Here is a 23466-nt window from a genome sequence, read left to right on the forward strand (position 1 = left end):
ATGGTAAATGGTAAAGGCCATACCATTTCTCACTTTTGAGACCTAACCCATTTTTATGTCAAGAAATTCCTTATATGTAAGATTTAGTGAGTGCAAAAAATGTCAGCAACCACTGTGGAGATTTTTCATTCTGTCTGCCTGCCTGGCTTGTATTCTTAGATGCACATGTACATTTAAACATGTGTAAACGTATACATGCCCTTCCTGAGGTAAGAATACTTGACTGAAAACTGTGGTATATAGGAATAAGCTATTCAAACTAATTGTGTACTTATTTCTATACAACCCTTTTCTCTCAGCTCAGGACTGTCTTGGGTTGGTGTTGCCATCTAGTGGCCAATATGGGAAACTGGCAAATGCATGACTTCTTCCTTCCTTTTCCTTCTTTCTTTCTTCCTCTCTCATTAGCGTGAAGAACTTGGTATACACCAGACTTTCTGATGCTCATCATGAACAGCTGAGCAAAAGCTTCTAAAGATAATGTCATTCTTACACAGATGGATAGACACAACACACACACAGATACACACACACACACACACACACACACACACACACACACACACACACAGACACATACAGCCTCTCTTTCAAGCCCCTTTCATTTACAACCTTCCCTCCCAACTGTTGCTAATTGTATCTGTCTGGGTCTCCCACAAGGCAATTTTGTCATCTCTATTCTCTCTCCTTCTTCTTGTTCTTAATTTGTGAACCCCTTCACTCAAATTAATAAAAGCTGTATTTTTATTTATTTTTTGTGTGTGTGTCTTTGTCACCCAGGCTGGAGTGCAGTGGCATGATCTCAGCTCACAGCAACCTCCACCTTCTGGGTTCAGGCAATTCTCCTGCCTCAGCCTCCTGAGTAGCTGAGATTAGAGGCATGCACCACCATGCCCGGCTAATTTTTGTATTTTTAGTAGAGACACAGTTTCACCATGTTGGCCAGGCTGGTCTTGAACTCCCGACCTCAGGTGATCCGCCTGCCTTGGCCTCCCAAAGTGCTGGTATTACAGGCATGAGCCACCACACCTGGCCAAAAGCCATATGTTTTCAGAAGTAATCGGACACACTGAAACTAATGTTAAAAACTTTAAAACTTTTGTGGAGCCCAAGAAGTGTCCTTTTAGAATCTTTAAAAGGTTTAAAGGGAGTTCCTTCTTACCTCTCAATTAGATAGACCTGCTTTTAGTCGATTGCCAGTATTTTAGGCAAAATTATAAAATCACTTAATATACGTGTACTTGCTTACATTTGCCAAAGTAAAATTGGTAGGGCAAGTCAAAAACTAATAAAAATGATTTTCTGTGGGGATGGGAGAGAACGGGGTCTAGGACAGGAATAGAAGAGAGACTTCTCTGTTTATAGTTTGTTTATAAAAGTAGCTATTTGGTGAATAATTCACCCATTTAAAGTTTACAATTCAGTGCTTTTTATTTTTATTTATTTACTTTTTAGAGACAGGATGTTGCCCAATGGAGTGTGGTGATGTGATCATAGCTCACTGCAGCCTCGAGCTTCTGGGCTCAAGTGATCCTCCTGCCACAGCCTCCAGAGCAGCTGGTAATACAAGCGTGCACCACCACGCCAGGCTAATTTTGATTTTTTTTTTTTTGTAGAGATGAGGGCTCACTATGTTGCCCAGGCTGGTCTTGAACTCTTAGCCTCAAGCAATCCTCTTGCCTTGGCTTTTTAAAGCATTGGGATTACAGGTGTGAGCCACCATGCGTGGCCAATTCAGTGACTTTTTAGTAGACTTATAAAGTTATATGACCATCACTACAATCTAATTTTAGAACATTTTCATCAGCCCAAAAAGAAACTTTGCCCTCACTTACAGTCACTTCCCATTCCCACCCCATGCCTCAAACTCCTGGGCTCAAGTGATCCTCCCACCTCAGCCTCCTGAGCATCTGGGACTGCAAGTGTGTGTTACCACACCTGGCAAACTTTTATAAAATAATGGCTTTCGCAGAGACAGAACCTTGCCATATTGCCCAGGCTGGTCTTGAACTCCTGGCCTCAATCAGTTCTCCCACCTTCGTCTCTCAAAGTGCAGGGATTACAGGCATAAGTCACTGTGCCTGGCTAATAATAATGTTTTAGTATTGGCTTATTAATTGTAAGAAATGTACCATACTAATGTAAGGTGTCAATAACAGAGGAAATTAGTAAATGAGATATATAGAAACTCTCTGTCCTATCTTCACAAGTTTTCTATAACTCAAAAATTATTCTGAAATCAAAAGTTATTTTTAAAAGCCTATCTTTCCTCTATTGAATTGCGTTTTTACTTTTGTCAGAAATCAACCAGGCATATTTATTTAGGTCTTTTTATGAGTGCCTTTTTCTGGCCCATTGATACATGTGTCTCTATCTCTGCCATTACTACACAGGTTTGATTACTGTTTTTATATAATGTCTTGAAACTGGGTAGACTGATTATTTCCCACTTTATTCTCCTTTTTCAAAATTGTTCTAGTCTAATTTCTTTGCCTTTCCATACATTTTAAAACAGTTTTCTCTATATTAAAAAAATCTGGTTAGGTTATTGATAGGATTTGCTATTTGTATATCAATTTTCTACCTTTTTATCAAGTGGGGAGAAGCGACGTCTCTATGTTGAGGCTTTCAATACATGAACATGATATGTCTCTCCATTTATTTAGATAATCTTTGATTTCTTTCATTAGCATTTTGTAGTTTTCAGCATACAAGTCTTATCTTGTCTGTTAGATTTATACCTAAGCATTTTATTTTGGAAGAGCAATTGTCAACGGTACTGTATTTTAAAAACGGTATCCACGTGTATAATTGATTTTTGTATCTTTATTTTGTATCCTATGATGCTGCTGAACTCACATATTAATTTAAGGAGGACTTTTTGTGTGTATAGATTCCTTGGGATTTTTCTACATAGACCATCATGTCATCTGCAAATACGAGCTGTTTTATTTCTTCCTTTCTAATCTGTATACCTTTTATTACCTTTGGCTAGAGCTATATCAAATAAGTGAGGTGAGAACAGACAAAATTCTTGCCTTGTTCCCTGTCACAGGCAGAAAGCATTCAGTCATTCACATTAAGTATAATGTTAAGTGTAGGTTTTTTTTTCTTTTTCTTTTTCTTTTTCTTTTTTTCTTGACACAGAGTTTCACTCTTGTTGCCCAGGTTGGAGTGCAGTGGCAAGATCTTGGCTCACTGCGGTCCCCACTTCCTGGATTCAAGCAATTCTCCTGCCTCAGCCTCCAGAGTAACTGGGAGTACAGGTGCCTGCCACCACATCTGGCTAATTTTTGTTGTGTTTTTAGTAGAGATGGGGTTTTACCATGTTGGCCAGGCTGGTCTTGAACTCCTGGCCTCAGAGAGTGATCCTCCTGCCTTGGCTTCCCAAAGTACTGGGATTAGAAGCATGAGCCACTGTGCCCGACCAAGTGTAGTTTTTGTAGATGCTCTTTATCAAGTTGAAAAGGTTTCCCTCGCCGGGCGCGGTGGCTCACGCCTGTAATCCCAGAACTTTGGGACGCCGAGGCGGGCGGATCACAAGGTCAGGAGATCGAGACCACGGTGAAACCCCGTCTCTACTAAAAATACAAAAAATTAGCCGGGCGCGGTGGCGGGCGCCTGTAGTCCCAGCTACTCAGGAGGCTGAGGCAGGAGAATGGCGTAAACCCGGGAGGCGGAGCTTGCAGTGAGCCGAGATCGCGCCACTGCACTCCAGCCTGGGCGACAGAGCGAGACTCAGTCTCAAAAAACAAAAAAACAAAAAAAAAAAACAAAAACAAAAAAAAAAAAAAGAAAAGGTTTCCCTCTACTCTTATTTTTCTGAGGGTGTTAAATGATTGTGAAGTGTGTTTTCTGAATCAATTGATATGATCATGCTATTTTTCTTGCTTAACCTGTTAATATGATATTATATTAATGGATTTTCCAACGTGGAACCAGCCTTACACCCCTTGAGTAAACTCCAATTGGTCATGATGTATAATTCTTTTTACGCATTGCTATGTTCTAGTTGCTAATGTTTTCATAAAGAGTTTTGTGTCTGTATTAATAAGGTAATTGATTTGTAGTGTTCTGTTTAATACTGTTTTTGTCTTCTTTTGCTATCAGGTAATACTAGTTTTATGAAATAAATTGGGAAGTGTTTCCTCTTTTAGTTTTAAATGAGATTGTATAGAATTCATGTCAAATCTTTAAATGTTTGGTAGAATTTTTCAGTGAATGTGGAGTTTTTGGGGGGAGATAATTAAAATTTAATTTTCTTAATAGTTACAGGGCTGTTTAAGTTCTCTATTTTGTATTGGGGTAGTTAGGGTAGTTTGTGTTATTCAATGGTCCATTTCATCTAAATTGTCAAATTTATATGGGTAGAGTTGTCTGTAGTATTTCCTGGTTATTCTTTTGATGTCTGAAGGGTCTGTATTCACATCCTTGTTTCATTCCTGATGTTGGTAATTTGTATCCTTTCTCTCTGTTTCTTTGCTGGTCTCGCTAGAGGATTGTCAATTTTATTGATCTCCTCAAAGAACCAGCTCTTTGTTTCATTGATTTTCTGTATTTTTTTGTTTTGTTTTTAATTTCACAGATTTCTGTTCTTATCTTTATTATCTCCTTTCTGCTTGCTTTGGGTTTATTTATTTATTTATTTTAATTTTTATTTTTTTGAGACGAAGTCTTGATCTGTCGCCCAGGCTGGAGTGCAGTGGCATGATCTCAGCTCACTGTAACCTCTGCCTCATGGGTTCAAGTGATTCTCTTGCCTCAGCCTCCCGAGTAGCTGGGATTACAGGTGCATGCCACAACACCTCGACTAGCCCAACTAGCTTTTGTATTTTTAGTAGAGACGGAGTTTCACCCTGTTGGCCAGGCTGGTCTCAAACTCCTGACTTCAAGGGATCCGCCTGCCTTGGCCTCCCAAAATTCTGGGATTACAGGTGTGAGCCACCGCGCCCAGTCGTTGCTTTGGGTTTATTTTGTTTTTTATTTTTCCCTAGGTCTTTTGAATTTTGGGGAAAATTTTTAATATATTAATTTTGGGCCATTAAGGGCTTAAATAATGTTGAATTATAATTAGCTGCACAAGTAAATCTGTGGATTTCTTTTTTTCTGCTTCACTTAAAATCAATCTGGTAAGGAATGTGTCTTTCTCTAACCATTCCTCATTTTGCAGGTTCTCATTCCCAGAGTTGTCTGCCTTATTTTTCTAGGTCTTGAGGAGGTAGCTTAGAGATTTTTCTGTTTCCTAATGTATATTTTGAGATTTTCCTCTTTGCTGATGTAGGGATTTAGTCTATAAATTTCCCTCTCAGCATTGCTTTAATTGTATCTTACACATTTTGATATATTGTATTTTTATTTTTATTCGGTTGAATTAAAAAAAATTCTCTTGAGAATTCCTCTTTCATGCAAGTATTATTTAGAAGTGTGTTGTATAGCATTTAGATGTTTGGAGATCTTTCTGCTATTATTCTGTTATTGATTTCTAGTTTGATTCTATTGTGGAGAACACACTCTATATAATTTAAATTATTTTACCTTGCCAAATAGTATTGCACTGTAAGACTATACCGCATTATGTTTATCCATTCATCAGTTGATGAATGTTTGCGTGTCATATGGTAGTGAATTTGGAATCATGTAAATGTTTTACAAATTCAAAAAGAAAAAGAAAAAAGTAATCTCTAAAATTTAAAATATTTTAGAAATTCCTAAATTTCTAAGTTCCTAAATTTGTTGTGGTGAGGGTTGCACAACTCTATATTAAAAAACATTAAATTGAGTAAGTTGTATACTATATGAATTCATTATCAACAAAGCTGCTATTTAAAAAGTGGAGCTGGATGTGGGAAATTATACCTGCAATCCTAGAACTTTGGGAGGCCAAGGTGAAAGGATTGCTTGAGGCCAGTTTGAAGTTTGCAACTAGACCGGGCAACACAACAATACCTTGTCTCTACCAAAAAAAAAAAAAAAAAAAAAATTAGCTGAGTGTGGCCATGCTTGCCTGTATCTCCAGCTACTCCGGAGGCAGGAGTGGGAGGATCACTTGAGCCCAGCAGTTCAAGGCTGCTGTGAGCTACATTTTTGTTTATGTTAAAAATTGTTTACAAAATTACCTTGGGCCAATGTATAATATCTGGATTCCTGCTAAAATTCAAAGAGTTCAAAACTTTGAGAAATTTTAAAGCAGGATGTGTTATTCTATTTTGGGGACTCTGTTATCTGCCATTAATCCACATGTCTATTTTTACCAAGATGTCAAATCTTAGGGATTTGTTATACCCTCAGAACTACAGTGCTAGTAGAAAGTTAGCTTTTTAAAACATGCAGCTTGTGGAAGATGCATGGCTAAGGAAATCACTAAATCTCTTAAGATAACAATTTTTGGATGATTCTACATCCCCCAGAATCTCTTATCTGATTTAAGTTCCTCAGTAAATCAAAATATTTGTTCTAAGGTTGACGACAAACTTGGAGGGTTTCAACAGATGAGATCTTAAATAGCTCTGGGACACTCCAGATTATGTGAAACAAAACAAAACAACATAAAAAATAACTACAATGTCTCCAGGGTTTTATAAAATTATAAAAAGAGCTTTTATTTGCTTAGTTATATATTTGACTAACCCTATTTACAGAAATACTTCTGAAAGCAGCATTTATGACCAGCTGAGACATCATACAAATATGACTCAAGTATTACGCCAAAAGCTCTTGATTTCAGTTTGTTATCAGGAATTTAAGTGCTTTTTAAAAATTTTTTCTTGGCAGCTATCGCTCTTGCTGATACCATCATGGCTGCCATCTGCTACACCTGCTCCTCCCTCTTGATGAAGTTCTGTGTGTGTATGATTTGACGACATGGTGAAAGCAAAGCATTGCGCTGGGTTCCCTTAATTACAGCTTAGTAACAAATACAAGGCATCTGTATTCCAGACGTGTTTTCATGGACCTCCTGTCTGTTATGCTCAATGTAATCTATAAAGATATTCTTGAGGAAGCTTAGGAACATGTCTTAGGCACCCACATGTTTAATAATTAACTCTCTTCCTCTTCTCTACACCCATATGACAAAGCAAAATTTGTAAATCATTTCAACTGAGTAATTGAGAATGTATGTAAGACATTCTTAAGTGACTTAGGGCTGGATCTGTTTCTCCACAGAGCTTCTAGGTAGGATCACCATAGAAAGTGCCTTATTAGATTCTATCCTTGTATGTTTTTTCCTGCTGTAACCGAATACCACAGACTGGGCAATTTATAATGAACAAAAATTCAGTGGCTCACAGTTCTGGAGGCTATGAAGTCCAAGACTGAGGGGCCAGAATTTGGCAAGGGTCTTCTTGCTATGTCATTCCATGGCAGAGGGCAAAGAGATGGCAAGAGATAGGGAAAGGGGTCAAACTCATCATTTCATAAGGAATCCACTACTGTGATACCAAACCCACTCTCATGAGAATGGCATTAAAAAATTCATGAGGGTGGAGCCTCATGACCTAATCACCTCTTAAAGATCTCCCCTCTCAACATCTCCACACTAGGGATCAAGTTACCAGCAGGTGAACTTTGGGGGTCACATTCGAGCCATAGTCAATCCCTATGACCTAGAGTGTATATGATCCTTAGGAATGGAGACTGAGCAGGTGATATTAATTAGTAAGCAAAGTATTTGAATGTCTCTTAAAGATTGGCATTTCTTAATATTTTCCTGCCACTTTCTTTCCCTCAGGACATTCATTTTAATAGTTTCAGTATCTATCTATATATTGATGACTGTCAATTATATAATTTCAATGCAAAACTCTTTCATGAGATGCAGATTTACATAATCAAATAACTCTTTGTCTTAGTTTGGGTTACTATAACAAAAATGTCATAGAGTAGATGGCTTAAACAATTTAAATTTGTTTCTCACAGTTCTGGGTACTGGGAAGTCCAAGATCACTGTGACAGTCTATTCGGTGCTGTTAGGACCTGTCTCCTGGCTTGCAGATGATCACCTTCCTGTTGTATCATCACATGGTGGGGACAGAGATCATCTGTCTTGTCTCTCTCTCTCTCTTTTTCTTTTCTTTTCTTTTTTTTTCTGAGACAGGGTCTTGCTCTGTTGCCCAGGTTGGAGTGCAGTGGTGTAATCATGGCTCACTGCAGCCTTGAACTGTCAGGCTCAGATGATCCTCCTGCTTCAGCTTCCTAAGTAGCTGGGACATGACCATGCGCCACCATACCTGGCTAATTTTTTGAAATTGTTATTTGTAGAGATGAGGTCTCCCTATATTGCCAGGCTGATCACAAACTCCCGGCATTAAATGATCATCACATCTTAGCCTCCCAAAGTGCTGGGATTACAATGTGAGCCATCATGGCTGGCATCTGTGTTTCTTCTTATAGGGACACCAGTCTCATTAATGAGGGCTCTCCCTTCATGACCTAATTATCTTTGAAAGGCCTCACCTTCAAATAGCATCATATTGGGAATTAGGCTTCAACATGTGAATTTTGAGGAATACAAACATTCAGACCATAGCATTGTTAGGCAGCTCATCTTGGATATCATGTAGCAACTCTGCAGAATTTATCATTGCTTTCCTTCCTTCCCAAAGTGCTACTGCTTTAGAAGGTGTTTCTTATCCTACTAGATGACACAACCATCCACTTAATTTCTTAAAGCAGCTATCAGAATTTACGTCTTCTTTCCTGCATCATTTCCCCACCATATATATCCATTCACTTTCTTCCTTAATATATCCAGAATTCATCTAATTCTCTTTATGTCTGCTGCCAGTGCCACTCTGAAAGTCTTCTTAGACTTCTCCTGGCCTCTGGTCCTGCCCCTTTCTACTTTTCTAGCTGCCGTTAGAAAGGTCTTTCTAAAACACAAATTGCATCCCCAGCTTGGCCTCTCCCACGGGTCCTTTATTGCCTTCTAAATAAACATCCATTCTGAGACCTGAAATTCTCACTGCCCTTTATGCCGTCTGGCCCTCTGCCCAGTTTCACCCACCTGTCTCTTAGCTTTAAGGTTTGAATCTACTACTTCCTTTGGGAAACATTTCCTGAATTCCTCGGACCAGGTCAGCTACTCTTCTCTTCCCACAGCTTGTTGTACTTATCCTTTATAGCACTCATACTGTTTTATGTTTACTTGTCTGTCTTCTTTATTAGACAAGTTCCTTGATATAGGGAACTTGGTCTAGTTCAGCATTGCAATACAACTACCCAATAGGTGTTCTGTAAATATTTATTAAATGAGTGAATAAATGGATCCACCTCGACACATCACTAGCATGATAACTGGTATGTGTTTGTACCCTATAGCCACATAATAAAACCTGAAACAGGGAAATTTTCCCAGTATGATTTTGTGATGCTGAAGAACAGAATCGTGAGCCATGAATGGCAACCTATGATTCTTGCTATACTCAGAAAGAATTGAAATGAAGCATACAAAGCATATAGGATGATTTATTCATCCATTAACAAACAAGTAATGAGGCCCTACTGTGTACCAGGCCTTGTAAGGGGCTTTGGAAGTACAAAGACGCCTAAGACCTGGTGACTGTTCGGCAGGAATTCACAGTTGAGTGGATGATAGATTCATAGAACACTAAAGCTGGAGGAAACACAAAGGAAATTCAATCTAGCTCCTGGATTTTACAGAGACCTGGATGATTTCTACAATGCCTTCCAAATTACTCAGTAATTACATAAAAAGAAAATGTTTTTCCTTAAAATATCAGCACTTTTCCCCACCTCCAATTAATCTATGTCCTTAAAAAAGGAGCACTGTATCAGTGGGATTGAGATCACAGCCAACATAAGCTCATCTTAGAAGGAAAAAAAAAATGTATGATTAGTCAAGGCTGCCTGGAAGGGAAAATTCCTATTTAAAATCCTGGCATTGGGCCAGGCGCGGTGGCTCATGACTGTGATCCCAGCACTTTCGGAGGCCGAGGTGGGTGGATAGCTTGAGCCCGGGAGTTTTAGATCAGCCTAGACAACATGACAAAATCCTGTCTCTACAAAAAAATACAAAAAATTAGCCAGGCATGGTGGCGTATGCCTGTAGGCCCAGCTACTTGGGAGGCTGAGGCAGGAGGATCACTCCAGCCTGGAAGGTCGAGGCGCCAGGGAGCTGTGATCACACCACTGTTTGCACAATAGAGCAAGACCCTGTCTCAAATAAAACAAAATAAAATAAAAGTAAAATAAAATAAAATAAAAATCCTGGCATCATAAATGCTTTAGAAAAAATAAAAAACCTGTCTGCATAAAAGAATTCAAAATGACCCCATCTCTACTAAAAATACAAAAATTAGCCAGGCGAGGTGGCGGGCGCCTGTAGTCCCAGCTACTCGGGAGGCTGAGGCAGGAGAATGGTGTGAACCCAGGAGGCAGAGCTTGCAGTGAGCGGAGATCGCACCACTGCACTCCAGCCTGGGCGACAGAGCGAGACTCCATCTCAAAAAAAAAAAAAAAAATTCAAAATGATCATTAATTAAACTTATCAAGCTATGTTTGCAGGATATGGAAAGAATGTGATTACACAATCATTTGACACAGGCATCTCATTGACCAGAAACTGGTTTTAAGAGTTTACCTCAGGTAGGGTAGTGTTATTAAGTTTGAATCAGTTTTTTAATGAAAGTTTTAGGACTTTCAGTAAAATGGCCATTGTGCACATTTTGATGTGTTGAAGTCAGTCAAAGATAGGCCAGCTGGTTTGTCCCAGGTGAGATATGAGGACGTGGATGGTCAAAGGCTGCTTTTCTTGGACGAAACAGGGCTTATTCATGGGGCGTGTGCTGCGCCAAGGAGACGAGAGTAAGGCAGCCTAGAATTAAAAGGTTGAAAATATCCACATCTTCAAGTCAGAAAACTAAAAATGTTCACTTTATGGAAGACAACTGGTACCTTAAATATCTTGATTTCACTCACATGCCACCTGTTTCCTGGAGCTCTGAACAACCACAGGTGGGGCCTCACACATGCTATTTTTAAAAAAATTATTATACTTTAAGTTCTAGGGTACGTGTGTACAACGTGCATGTTTGTTACATATGTATACATGTGCCATGATGGTGTGCTGCAACCATTAACTCGTCATTTACATTAGGTATATCTCCTAATGCCATCCCTGCCTCCTCCCCCCACCCCACGAAAGGCCCCGGTGTGTGATGTTCCCCTTCCCACACATGCTATTTTTACATTAGAGGGTCATTGACCTTAAGAGATCTCACATGTGCAGAAAGTTATAGTGTGGAGTTTAAATAGATTGGTCATTGATGATGACTGCTACATAATCATACTATTACATAGGCATACATATACATATTACTATTATATATACATTATTACTTATATGTTACTATTACAAATACATATTACTGTTATGTATGTATGTTACTTATGTACAGATACATGTACATTATTATACATACATATTGCTCATATATACATACATATACATTATTTTAACTACTGATAGCAATTTTAGTAACAAATCAGAACTATCCCTCAATCAAACTTGGGGCATGATTTTCCCTGCATTTTTGATTTTATAGTCAATGAGAGGAGAAAAAAAATGCTTTTCTTCTGGGTTTTTTAGCAGAGTGACAGTGATACTGTTTCTTCAAGTAGAAAAGTCAAAAGTTCCATCTCATCTCAGAAATGCAAACAGCTTTTCATTTATATGTTGATTTCATGTGATCTGGAATGCAATGGAATTTAAATTAGACATGCTCACGGAAGAGAGAACAAAACACCCTGCATTTTCTAATTACATAAGCGCTGAAGCTTGGATGATAGATGATGGGAAAAAACTCTCTAGGCAGAAATTGTGATGTGATTTCTTATTGCTCACAGCACTTATTACCTTACACATGTATTTTGAAACTTGTGCCTTCTTTCCTTCTATTATTGAATCCAGTCATTTGTCCTCTGCTATTCTCTACTTGCTTCATGCATATGAGGTTTATTTCCCTGTCTCAGCAATCAGGCTTCTAGAGATTAAGGACTAACAATACATTGAAAAAAAAGATAACTTATTTTCTTCTTATATGTTGCATTTGAGGCAGTTTACTGTTATATTTTATGCAATCGTAGAAATATATATGATTTTGAATCTGTTTATAAGTATAATTTATCTCAAATTTGGAACTATTACCTCAGTTTTCTAGTTGGGGAAATGGAGGCTTACTGTGGGTATATAACTTGCCCAAGTTCTCACTGCTGAGCTGTAGTGAGGCCAGGATTAGAAGCCACACACTCCCTGTGTAAGCTCTACACCTTCTCCCCTAGCCGCAACACCTTCAACATCTAACAGAGGACTCAACCCATGGCGATTAGTCAATACATGCTTGTGGAATTGAGGCTCGCCCTGATGTAAACTTCTTCGCTATATAAAGTGGACAGGTCTTCAAAGGAAGTGGAAAACAAAGCAGACACATGAACCAAAAGGTGTCACGTGGGACCTAACACCACACATTGCTTTCCTCAACACTTCCAGCCCAAAGGGGGAAAGACTTCAAAATTAATTATGCGTAAGTGGGAAAAAGAACTCAAAGCAAATATTGCCAACTGACTTGAGAGACAGCTAGGAAAGGATTTGGCTCCGAGTGAGCGGACATTCAATTTTGGCATCTATCCAGCTCTGAACGAAGGTCAGTTGTTTAAGATTGGGTCTCAAGGAAAGCCTGAGTGTCACAGGTGATTATCTTCAAACTTCCCCGACATCCCAGGAAACCCAATATTAGATTTAGAATGCTTTCCCTGAGATCATTTGTGTAAGCATCGATGAGCCTTTTCCCAGTTTGGTTTTTATATTTGCAGGGTTTACTCCAGGGCACTATAGCACCAAGTTTTCCCAGGACATTTAAAAATCTCATTTCCCTACAGCAACACTTCCTTGTTTGTGTTCCTCTTGCACATCCTTCTTGGGGCACACAAGCCATCATTCTTGTTCTTAAGGAGGTAGCCAATTATGGATTTTTGTAATTAGGATTCTGAAACATGACATTTGAGACAGGCCTCCTTTCATCCAGAGATCCCTAGGGCATAATCTAATTACCAACAAGGTACAATGCCCACAGTCTTGCAAAGAACTCTGGAGTAAAAGCTCTATATTGACCCGAGTCATTAATAACAGATCATTAGCTCATGAGCCAGCATTTATTGAACACCACGGAGTGTTGGATGTGCCACAGGATGGTAACAGAAGAATGAAGGTTCTCAAAAGATTCCCCCAGTGGGTGGGTGAGACAAATTTCCCATCTGGTTCTGGTGAAGCAGTGGGGTTACCAGGGTCTACTCCATTCACATTCCAGTAAATACGAACAGGTTCTGTCCACCCTTCTACAAGAAAGGCAGCAAGTTTCCTGAGAAGGCAGAGTGGAGGGAATGCTAATTGTAAAGCATGAGGAAGAAGAGAAAAGAGCAGGTATGAACCCCCGACGATGGAAGTTTTTAGATGGTTCTATTGGGGACCAACACAATAACGATGTCCATCCTCTAAGAAGTCTCATGGGGAAATTTCTCCCCAGTTAAACTTACTCAGCCCTTCACCTGGGCACCACTCAGTACAAGGACTTTGTCTGTTCTTGTCTTGGTCCCCCTTAGAATATTTGGCTGGCTTAATGTCTGAACCCTGAAACCTCCCTGGATCCTGGCTATCTCTGATATAGGAAATGCACAGTGCATTTGCTCTGTCCTAGACTAAGCCTAGGGTTAACTCTCATGTCACTTGGAATACTTTTTTCTGGAAAAAAATTGGCTTTGAGTTTCTGTGACTCTGGTGATCTACTGGAATGCTAAGTACTGTTGAAAAACTGATCATTTTGTTGAGTAAAGTTGTCAAACATTTACTTATTCATTCAACAAGTGGTTCTAGAGTACATATCATGTTGCCTGGCACTGTCCTAGGAGCTGGCAACACAGCAGGAGCAAAACAGACAAAAATCTCTGCCCTCATGGAGAGACAAAATAATTAGATATGAATATAGTATGCTGATGGTGTTAACCTCTAAGGAAGAAGAAAAGGCAGGGAAAGTGGGTAAGGAATTTATGAAGGGTGTGATGGGTAGGGCTGCAATTTTGAAAGGCTAGCCAGAAAAGGACTTAGGTAAAAACAACTTTTGAGTGAAGACAAGGAAAAGTCAAAAGAGTGAGTCACAAAAGCCATGTGGGTTATGGGCACACTAGGCAAATGAAAATGCAAGTATACAAGTTCTGAAGTTGGAGTATGACTGGAGTATTCCAAGAACACCAAGGAGGCCAAAATGTCTCAGTTGGATGACAGAGGGAGAGTGTGATGGGAAACAGGGTCAGAGATGAAGCTGGGGAGGGGAGAGAGCAGGTTGGAGGCAGGGAAGAGTGGGTGGGACTGTTAGGCCATTGAAAATACTTCAGCATTTACTCTGAGGGAGATGAGGGTCAACAGCATCTGCTATAGAGACAGTTTTCATTTAATGGAATTTTTGGTGAATAGATATGATGGATTCAATACTATGGCTAAGTGTCTAAGTAATTTTCATTTCCTAGACACTTAGCCATAGTATTGTATTGTATCCTTCATATCTATTCATATTTATATAATGCACAGATGTACATTTCTATAATGATAATGGGCCATTGAGGTAGTGTTATTTATTGACTACTCACTCAAATCTTGGCTTTCCCTCAGCTTCTAACATAGCCGCAAGTCTCAGTGCCTCACTGGATTTAGACTCCAATGTCACCTATTCAGAGAGGCCTTCTCTTATGACTCTGTCTGAAATGGCACCTCCTATCACTCTCCAGTCTCTGATCCTGTTTTATTTTCCTTCAAAGTACTTAGATTTATGATTGTTATAGTACAGATGGGAATTACTTGGGAAGATTGGGGTTGAGTAGAATGACGTTCTATTTTAACAACATCACTCCAGCTGCTGTGTTGAGAACATATTGAGGGGAGGTAAGGGAAGAAGCAGGGAGACTGGTTGTTGGTAGAACACTGTTTCTCAATAGTTGCAATGTATTTGACAGTTTCTTTGGAAGAATTTGTATACATGTTAATCCTGATATGCACCAGGAGTTTGTTATGGGTTTACATAGTCTCTATTCTTAAATTATCCTAGAAATTACAATGTAATGTCTGACAATTTCCCCCTGAAATTTTGGTCTAAATTATATTGGATAATAAAATATACCTGGAGAAAACACTCCCCTAAACTGAGAAATAGCATTGTGCCAAGAACAGATGAATCGGCCGGGCGCGGTGGCTCAAGCCTGTAATCCCAGCACTTTGGGAGGCCGAGACGGGCGGATCACGAGGTCAGGAGATCGAGACCATCCTGGCTAACACGGTGAAACCCCGTCTCTAATAAAAAATACAAAAAATTAGCCGGGCGAGGTGGCGGGCGCCTGTAGTCCCAGCTACTCAGGAGGCTGAGGCAGGAGAATGGCGGGAACCCAGGAGGCGGAGCTTGCAGTGAGCTGAGATCCGGCTACTGCACTCCAGCCTGGGGGACAGAGCGAGACTCCGTCTCAAAAAAAAAAAAAAAAAAAAAAAGAACAGATGAATCTTCTGTAGTGATCTTTGACGTTCATGCTATCTTTCACTAAGATAAACAAATAGATATTAGATATATACAGACTCCATGACAAGGATTAGAGAGTACAGAATTTTCAAAGAGTCAGCCTCTTTCCATCACTTATTTACTCTGCCTCTGGGGCATCTGACACTTTCGGGCCCAGGGAGCTTCCTGAGGCTTGTCTTCCTTTGGATAGTTAGGAGCATAAAGGAAGACTCTCCTTGTCCGATGCTTTGGCCCTGCAGGATCTGGAATAGTAAGGTACTTCTGCAGAGGAGCAGGAATTGTAAAGCTTTGCATCAGCAAAGGATTTTGAATCTACGAAACTCACCTCAAGCATGTGAGGGTAGAGGCAAAGGCAGGCAGTGTAGTGGATGAAGGCATAAAGATTTCAATTCTGCCCAGTCACTAACTAGCTCCTAGTGACAGATGACTCATTTTCTCTTCATGGCCTGTATTTTTTCAACTTTAACCAGGGAAAGTCAAGATACACTAAATGAAAAAAGAGGTTGCATAATAATGGGTTTAGTATGATCCCATTTTCTTGTTTTAATAATATTAAAAAACCTTTTATTTGTGTTGTGTGTGTGTCACATAGGTATACCATACAGATGTATATGGAGGATATATACACACACAGATATACACATATGTATCCACAAATACATAGACTATAGATATACGTATGTAGATAAACACAAATAAATATTTTAACATATTTACTCTGGAGAGACAGGCAGAATTCTTGGATCTTTGGCCCCCAAGTCTCACTTTGTGTTGTTGGAGACAAACTAGCTGGGGCCAGGGACTTCTCCTCTGCACGGGGAAGGATGGATCTGCACTCCATCTCAATTTCTCACAAGGCTACCAGGTGCTAGAATCCAAATCATGGTCCTAGAATCCTATAAACATCTAGCACCCATGCTCACCTTCTTGGAACCCAAGTTTAGATTATTTTGTGCCATTTGCAAGAGCATCCCAATACTTGCCCCATAAAAAGGAAGAGTCATAGGGAGATAGAGCCCCTCTTGTGGAGCATAGCACCACAGTGTGTCCCATATGTCCATTTGTACTTAGCCCAGGCTTGTCCATCCACGGAGAAAGGGCCCCTGCCACTGCTTCCCTTCTGCCCTAAATTCCAACCTGCACCACGTGACACTAACAGGTACTCTTGAGCTCTCGGCTTAATCGGCAATCAAGGTGTTGATGTGAAAATGGAAGGGTTGGGGAGTGTTGGCTGGGAGTGAGTGTGGAGGCAATGAAGAGAGAGATTATTAATCTTTTTGCTATATATTTTAGTATGATTTTACTTGTTAAAATGAGCATAGGTTTGTAAGTAAAAATCGAGTCAATAAAAGTGGGCACTAAAGGTACTAAGTATTCTTTCCAAATGCAAAGTCTGACCATATGTAAGGTACATGTTGACTTGTTGTGCTCTGGCCTTTCATGCCATTAAGAGCACCTGGTCAGGCACTTGTACTTTGCTTGTGCTGGTCTCAGTGATGGTTAAAAGATTAGGGCCATTTGAAGACAGACATTTTATGTTCCTGCAGATCTTTTAAAGGCTACTTACTCAAATCTTGCCTTTCTCTCTGCTCCTAACATAGTCACATGTCTACATGTGCTTCTAAAGACACAAAAAGAGATAATTTTAGAAAGAAATTAAAGTTTTTGGATACCCTAGCCAAGGGTAAATTTAAACAATTAAAAAGATAATTGGACTGAAACTGGGTTAATAAAAACAGACTTTTGGAGCTCAGGGAATCACAGGGACAGGAAAACCATTTGACAATGTCTGACCCTTCCACCCATCTATCTGCCCTCCAGCTTCTTTTTCTTCTGTGTTGATTATTCAGGATTACGTTGTTTACAAACCAGTTCTGACTTGGAAACTCTGCACCAGTTAAAGAGAAGAAAAGAAAAGAAAAATGCCCTTGTATGTGCCATTTGTGTCAGTCTCAGAGGTGAAGGATGCATTGACCTTCCTATTCCTGACATGCCATTTGAGGGAGGCTTATTTCTTATTCTCAATGGTTTCTTGAGACATTTGAATAATATTTTGAAAGTGGGCCAACTCATTTTTAAATAAAAGGCAATTAGGTTACCCCACCTCATTTTTTCTCACAAAGTAATATGCATAGCCATGTAGGACAATGCAAATTTTCCAGACAGATTTGGAATGAGCTGAATTATCTTCTCTCCTCAAATTGATTAATTACTCTAGGTTTCAAAGAGGAGGAACTTCCTGGTACTTCAGTTGAAAAAATTTAAAAGCTTATGTTTAAAACAGGAAATCTGTGAAGTGAAAGAAAGGAAGTGAAGGAGAGAGAGAGGGAAGAAAAAAGGAAGGGAAAAAGGAATCCTTATTTGACCTGCACCCCTTTAGAACCCAAAGTTAGTTCTAGTCTCCTCAGCTTCTTTGGATACTCATTTTCCTGCTCTGGGATTTCTACCTTTCTTCTTTCCCAAACTCAAAAACACAGTAACCATCTTGCTTTTAAGACATATCATATCATGTTTTTCAGTTTCTGATGTTGCTGCCAAAGGCAGTCAGCTCATTTGACTCTTATCTACTATGCTGCATTTGAGATTTTGTCAATACCATTGAATACCAAGGGGAAGGCAAGAACCCATAAATATGGCTGCACCAAAAAGGTAAGCATTTTGCGTGGTCCCCGTGGTTTGGATAAACTAATCCAACAATTAATGTTGTTTTCCATTTAGTGAGCCTTCTTAAAACGAAACTTAAAAGACTTGGCTTGAACAATGTATGTGTGTGTTAGTTCAAATGGCAGGCAAACAATCAACATGGATTATGTAAGTATAGACTTTCTGTGGTTAAAAATTCAGAAATTTAACACAATGTACTTAGACTGTTACCAAGGCCTCTTAAAAACATCCAATCTATTATTTATCACCTTATCTTCCCTACCATTATTTGAGAAACATTTTGGTAAAAGTAATTTATTTCATTTTTCCGTCTCTTTTTCCATTTTTTTCAAGTTACTGTTTTACATATGATTTATTTATATTGGCTATTGTGGCTCTCAGACATCACAAGGCTTATGTTTATGCATTTAAATCTTCTGGGACTCCACCAAAGCAACTGTTTTCATCTCATTTAATATTCATCCTTTCTATACCAATGAGTTTCTTAGGAGACTTTCCACAAGGTCCTTGGAGCTAGTGCATTTTCTTACAATTTTATCTTGAAATGATTTAGGACTTGAAATAATCATAAGAAAAAAAGAACACAAAGAAAGATTGTGAATGAGACATATAGCATGAATGAGATCATTAAAAATAAATACGTTTTAAAAGATCATGTCCATACATACAATTTCTGTAATTTAAAAAAGTTTCAGTAAATATGGTATTTAAAGTTTTGTTGTTTGTTTGGTAGGTATATAGAAGGTGTAAATATTCTACGAGATGATTGCTGGCTTTTCCAAATCTCTTAGTTTACAATCCTGGCAGAAATGGTTGGGGTAATCCATCTTTGAGGACTAAACCTGAAAATATTAAATATCAGATCTTAAAGCTTTTAAAGTGGTAGGCTTGATTTCAATTTGCTAACTCCTTTCTTCAATGTGACATTTTAAAAATGGCTTTTCTAAAATTTACTCTTCCTTACCCAGGGATGAATTAAACCAATTAAATGTATATACATGGCCCTTTCCAAAACTAGAATTCCAAGATTGTTCACAACAAAAAATAAGTGAAGTGGAATTTTAATAATCTATTCAAAGGCCCCAACCTGTGTAGCCCATCTATATAGTGCTGGTTTCTTTAAATAGAGAAAATTTATTGAAAACAAAAATGCCTTGACTAAATTTTACATTGAAAGATAAAAGGGAGACCCACGAAGCCTGGGATTTTCCAGATAGAAGGTGCAAAATTTCTATCTGCCAAGTGCATGGGGTCTTTGAATAACTATGGTCAGCTAAATGCTACAAGGTACACAAGTCTCAGCAGGAGTGAAGGCAGTTGATGTCTGTCACTTGAATGGTTATCTGCAAATTATTAGGTTTTAGTAATAGAGTCTGATTTCGATATTGTTGCAATTTATAAGTTGCGTCACTGATCTGCGTAAGTACATGGAGTCAACTCTTATTATTCATAGATATTTATGTATGAATTTGCTTAGTTGTTAAAATTTATTTGTAACTTCCAAATCAATATTCATGGCACTTTCTTGGTTATTTGCAGACATGCATAAAATGGTGAAAAATTTGAGTTGCTTGACGTTCACATTCTCTGCTGAGGTTCAGTGAGGTAATGCTCTGCTTCCTTGTTCTGGTCCTCATCTGTAAGCAAGTGTTCTCTTTGAGGTCTATTTAGTGCTACATTTTTTCACGTTTTTGTGCTTTGTGGTGGTAATTTTGCTTTTGAAAATGTTCCTGGCTGGGCACGGTGGTGGCTCATGCCTGTAATCCCAGCACTTTGTGAGGCCGAGGCTGGTGGATCACTTGAGGTCAGAAGTTCCAGACCAGCCTGGCCAACATGGTCAAACCAGTCTCTATTAAAAATGCAAAATTAGCTGGGCGTGGTGGCACACACCTGTAATCCCAGCTACTCTGGAGGATGAGGTAGGAGAATCACTTAAACTGGGGAGATGGAAGTCTCTGCAGTGAGCAGAGATCACGCCACTGCACTCCAGCCTGGGTGACAGTCTATCTCAAATAAAGAAAAAAGGAAAATGATCCTAAGCCCACAAGGGTTATGATATGCCTTACAGAGAAAATACTTTGCATTAGATAAGCTTTATTCAGGTAAGAATTATAGTGCTGATGATCATGAGTCCGGTGTTAATTAAATGAGGTGTCTTAAAACAGGAACACACATAATACAAGGTTATATGTGATCAGTTGATGAAAATATTGTGACCTGAGACTCACAGGAACCCAACTCTGTATTTTCCCTTTGAGCAATTGATCAACATTTGCTAATTCGGTATTCACTGCAACTTTATGGAATATAACTACTGCAAATAAAGATAATCCACAGCATAACATAATGTTTACAATAAATTAACTGGCATGAAAGATTTATTATTTTTATTATCTATTTACCCTTTTTGAGAGAAAACTAAAGAGAAGTTAGAAGTACTGAGAATGATACAAAAAAGGCCACGTAAGTACTACATAACATTATCAATGAACAACATTTTGTTTTCTTTGTTTAATCTTTTATTAAAAAAACATGACACATTGCGGTGGCTTACGACGGTAATCCCAAACTTTGGGTGGCCAAGAAGGGCAGATTGCCTGAGTTCAAGAGTTTGAGACTGCTCTGGGCAACATGGTGAAACCCCATCTCTACTAAAATACAAAAAATTAGCTAGGTGTGGTGGCACACGCCTGTAGTCCCAGCTACTCGGGAGGCTGAGGCACAAGAATAACTTGAGCCCCAGAGACGAAAGGTTTCAGTGAGCCAAGATCGCGCCACTGCACTTCAGCTTGAGTGTACAGAGTGAGACTCCATGTCAAAAAAAAAAAAAAAAAAAAAAGAAAAAGGAAAAGAAAAGAAAAAAAAATAAAACATGACACAAAACATGTAAAGTGAAAATTCCCCTTGCTCCATTATGCTCCTCATCAGAGACAACTGCTATGATGAATTTGTTTTTCATCTTTTTTTATATTTCAGTATACTTATGTATCCATGAAGCAGGCATGCTTACAAATGAACTAAGGCATTGTCCTACCACTTGCCATTTTCGTTCAGCCCTTTGCTTTTTTTTGGAGACAGGGTCTCACTGTGTCACTCAGGCTGGAGTGTAGTGACGCGGTCTTGGCTCACTGCAGACTAGATCTCCCAGGTTTAGTTGATCCCTTTGCCTCAGCTCCCCAAGTATCTGGGACTAAAGGCAAGCATCACCATGCCTGGCTAATTTTTTTGTATTTTTTGTAGAGACGGGATTTTGCCATGTTGCCCAGGCTGGTCTTGAACCCCTGAGTTCAAGTGATCCACTTGCCTCAGCCTCCCAAAGTGCTGGGATTACAGACGTGAACCTCCATACCTGGCCCAGCCCTTTGCTTTTGACATCTATCTGTGATGATCTGAATAGCTTCATCTCATTCCTTTTAATGGTTCTATAGTATTTCATCACATAAATATACCACAGTTTATTATCCATTCTCCTATTGGTAGGTATTTTGGTTATTTTCAATTCTTTTTAATTTCTTTCTTTCTTTCTTTCTTTCTTTCTTTCTTTCTTTCTTTCTTTCTTTCTTTCTTTCTTTCTTTTTTCTTTCTTTCTATTTTAGCAGAGCTGGAATAAGCATCCTTAAATTTGTATCCCTGTGTACTTTTGCAAGAGTTTCCTTAAGCATATGTACCTAAAAGTGGCACTGCTGGATTAGGGAATGAATGTATTTAGTTTCAGCAGGTATTTTCAATTGGTTTCCAAATGTTTGTACTTTACATTCTTATACTCAGTCCCTGACAACTCAAAAGAAAACTATAATAGTTATATTAGTCTTTCTGGAGACCCTGTTCATGTAGCACTAGGCTGGAAATCTTCAGCCTTTCTGAAGGTGGAAAGTGAGGCTTCTTAAGTTTATCTAAGAAACATCTAGGTTTTATCACATAAGGCTAAGAACTATGTGATCAATAAAATTAGACTTTTGGGCCAGGTGCCATGACTCACAACTGTAATCGTAATACTTTGAGAAGCTGAAGCAGGAGGCTTGCTGGAGCCTAGAAATTTGAGACCAGCCTGGGCAGCATAGTGAGATCCAGTCTCTATAAAAAACAACAACAAAAAATTAACCAAGAGTGGTGGCATGTACCTGTGGTCCCAGCTACTCAGAAGCTGAGGTAGGAAGATTGTTTGAGCTTAGGTTGAGGCTACAGTGAGCCATGATCACATTGCTGCTCTTTAGCCTGTCTCAAAAAAAAAAAAAAGACTTTTAAAGATTATTTAAGACGTGGAAAATGTTCACAATATAATGTTTAATTTAAAAGGAGCTGGGCACTGAAGAGGGAGGAGGCAGAGAAAGATGGTGGAATAGAACTCTCCAGTGATCATTGTCCCCATAGGAACATCAAATTTAGCAACTATCCACACAATAAAGCACCTTTTGGAAAAACAAAAAATCAGGTGAGCAATCACAGTACCTGGTTTGACTATCATGGCAAGAAAAGAGGCACTGAAGAGGGTAGAAAAGACAGTCTTGAATTGCCTACACTCTCTCTCCCCCATTCACCAGAAGCAGCTCTGTAGTGCTGAGAGAGATTCTATGTCCTTGGGGGAGGGAGAGAACAGTGACTGTGGGACTTTGCATTGGAACCCAGTGCTGCCCTGAACTCACAGTGGAATGCAACACAGGACAGGGTTAAGCTCGCACCCATGGAGTGAGCAATTAAACCAGCCCTGGCCAGAGGGGGAATTGTCCCTATCAGTGGTTAGAACCCGAGTTCTAGCTAATTCCACTACCATGAGCTGACACACTCTGGGGTTATAAATAAACTTGAAAGGCAATCTAGGTCACCAGGACTGTAATTCCTGGACAAGTTCTGATGCTGTGCTGGGTTTGGAGCCAGTGTACTTGGGGTGCACACAACCCAGTGTGACATCAGCTGGTCCGGCCAAGGGAGTGCTTGTGCCATCTTTCCCCCAGTTCCAGGCAGCACAGCTCACAGCTTTGGGAGAGACTCTTCCTCCTTGAAGAAAGGGGAAGGAAGACTAAAAAGGACATTGTCTTGCAAACTTGAGTACCAGATCAGTCACAGTAAAATGAAGGACCAAGCAGACCCCTAAAGTCCCTGATTCCAGGCCTTAGCTCCTGGACGGCATTTCTAAACCTGCCCTGGGCCAGAAGGTAACCCATTGCCCTGAAGGGAGAGTCCCAGGACTGGCAAGATTTATTACTTGCTAACTAAAGAGCCCTTGGGT

The 23466-nt window shown here is 39.3% G+C and overlaps 1 long non-coding RNA gene across 1 annotated transcript in view; it reads left to right on the plus strand.

Annotated features, from left to right (window-relative positions):
• The window catches only part of LOC105490912 (uncharacterized), an 82942-nt gene that overhangs the window by 44935 nt on the left and 14541 nt on the right, over positions 1-23466 (plus strand). Inside the window, exons 2-3 of the long non-coding RNA XR_011623682.1 lie at positions 18095-18224; positions 19779-19844. This is a non-coding gene — a long non-coding RNA (uncharacterized lncRNA). The remainder of the gene's footprint in view (positions 1-18094; positions 18225-19778; positions 19845-23466) is intronic.

This window comes from Macaca nemestrina, chromosome 5, assembly GCF_043159975.1.
Source record: "Macaca nemestrina isolate mMacNem1 chromosome 5, mMacNem.hap1, whole genome shotgun sequence".
Classification (NCBI taxonomy): Eukaryota; Metazoa; Chordata; class Mammalia; order Primates; family Cercopithecidae; genus Macaca; species Macaca nemestrina.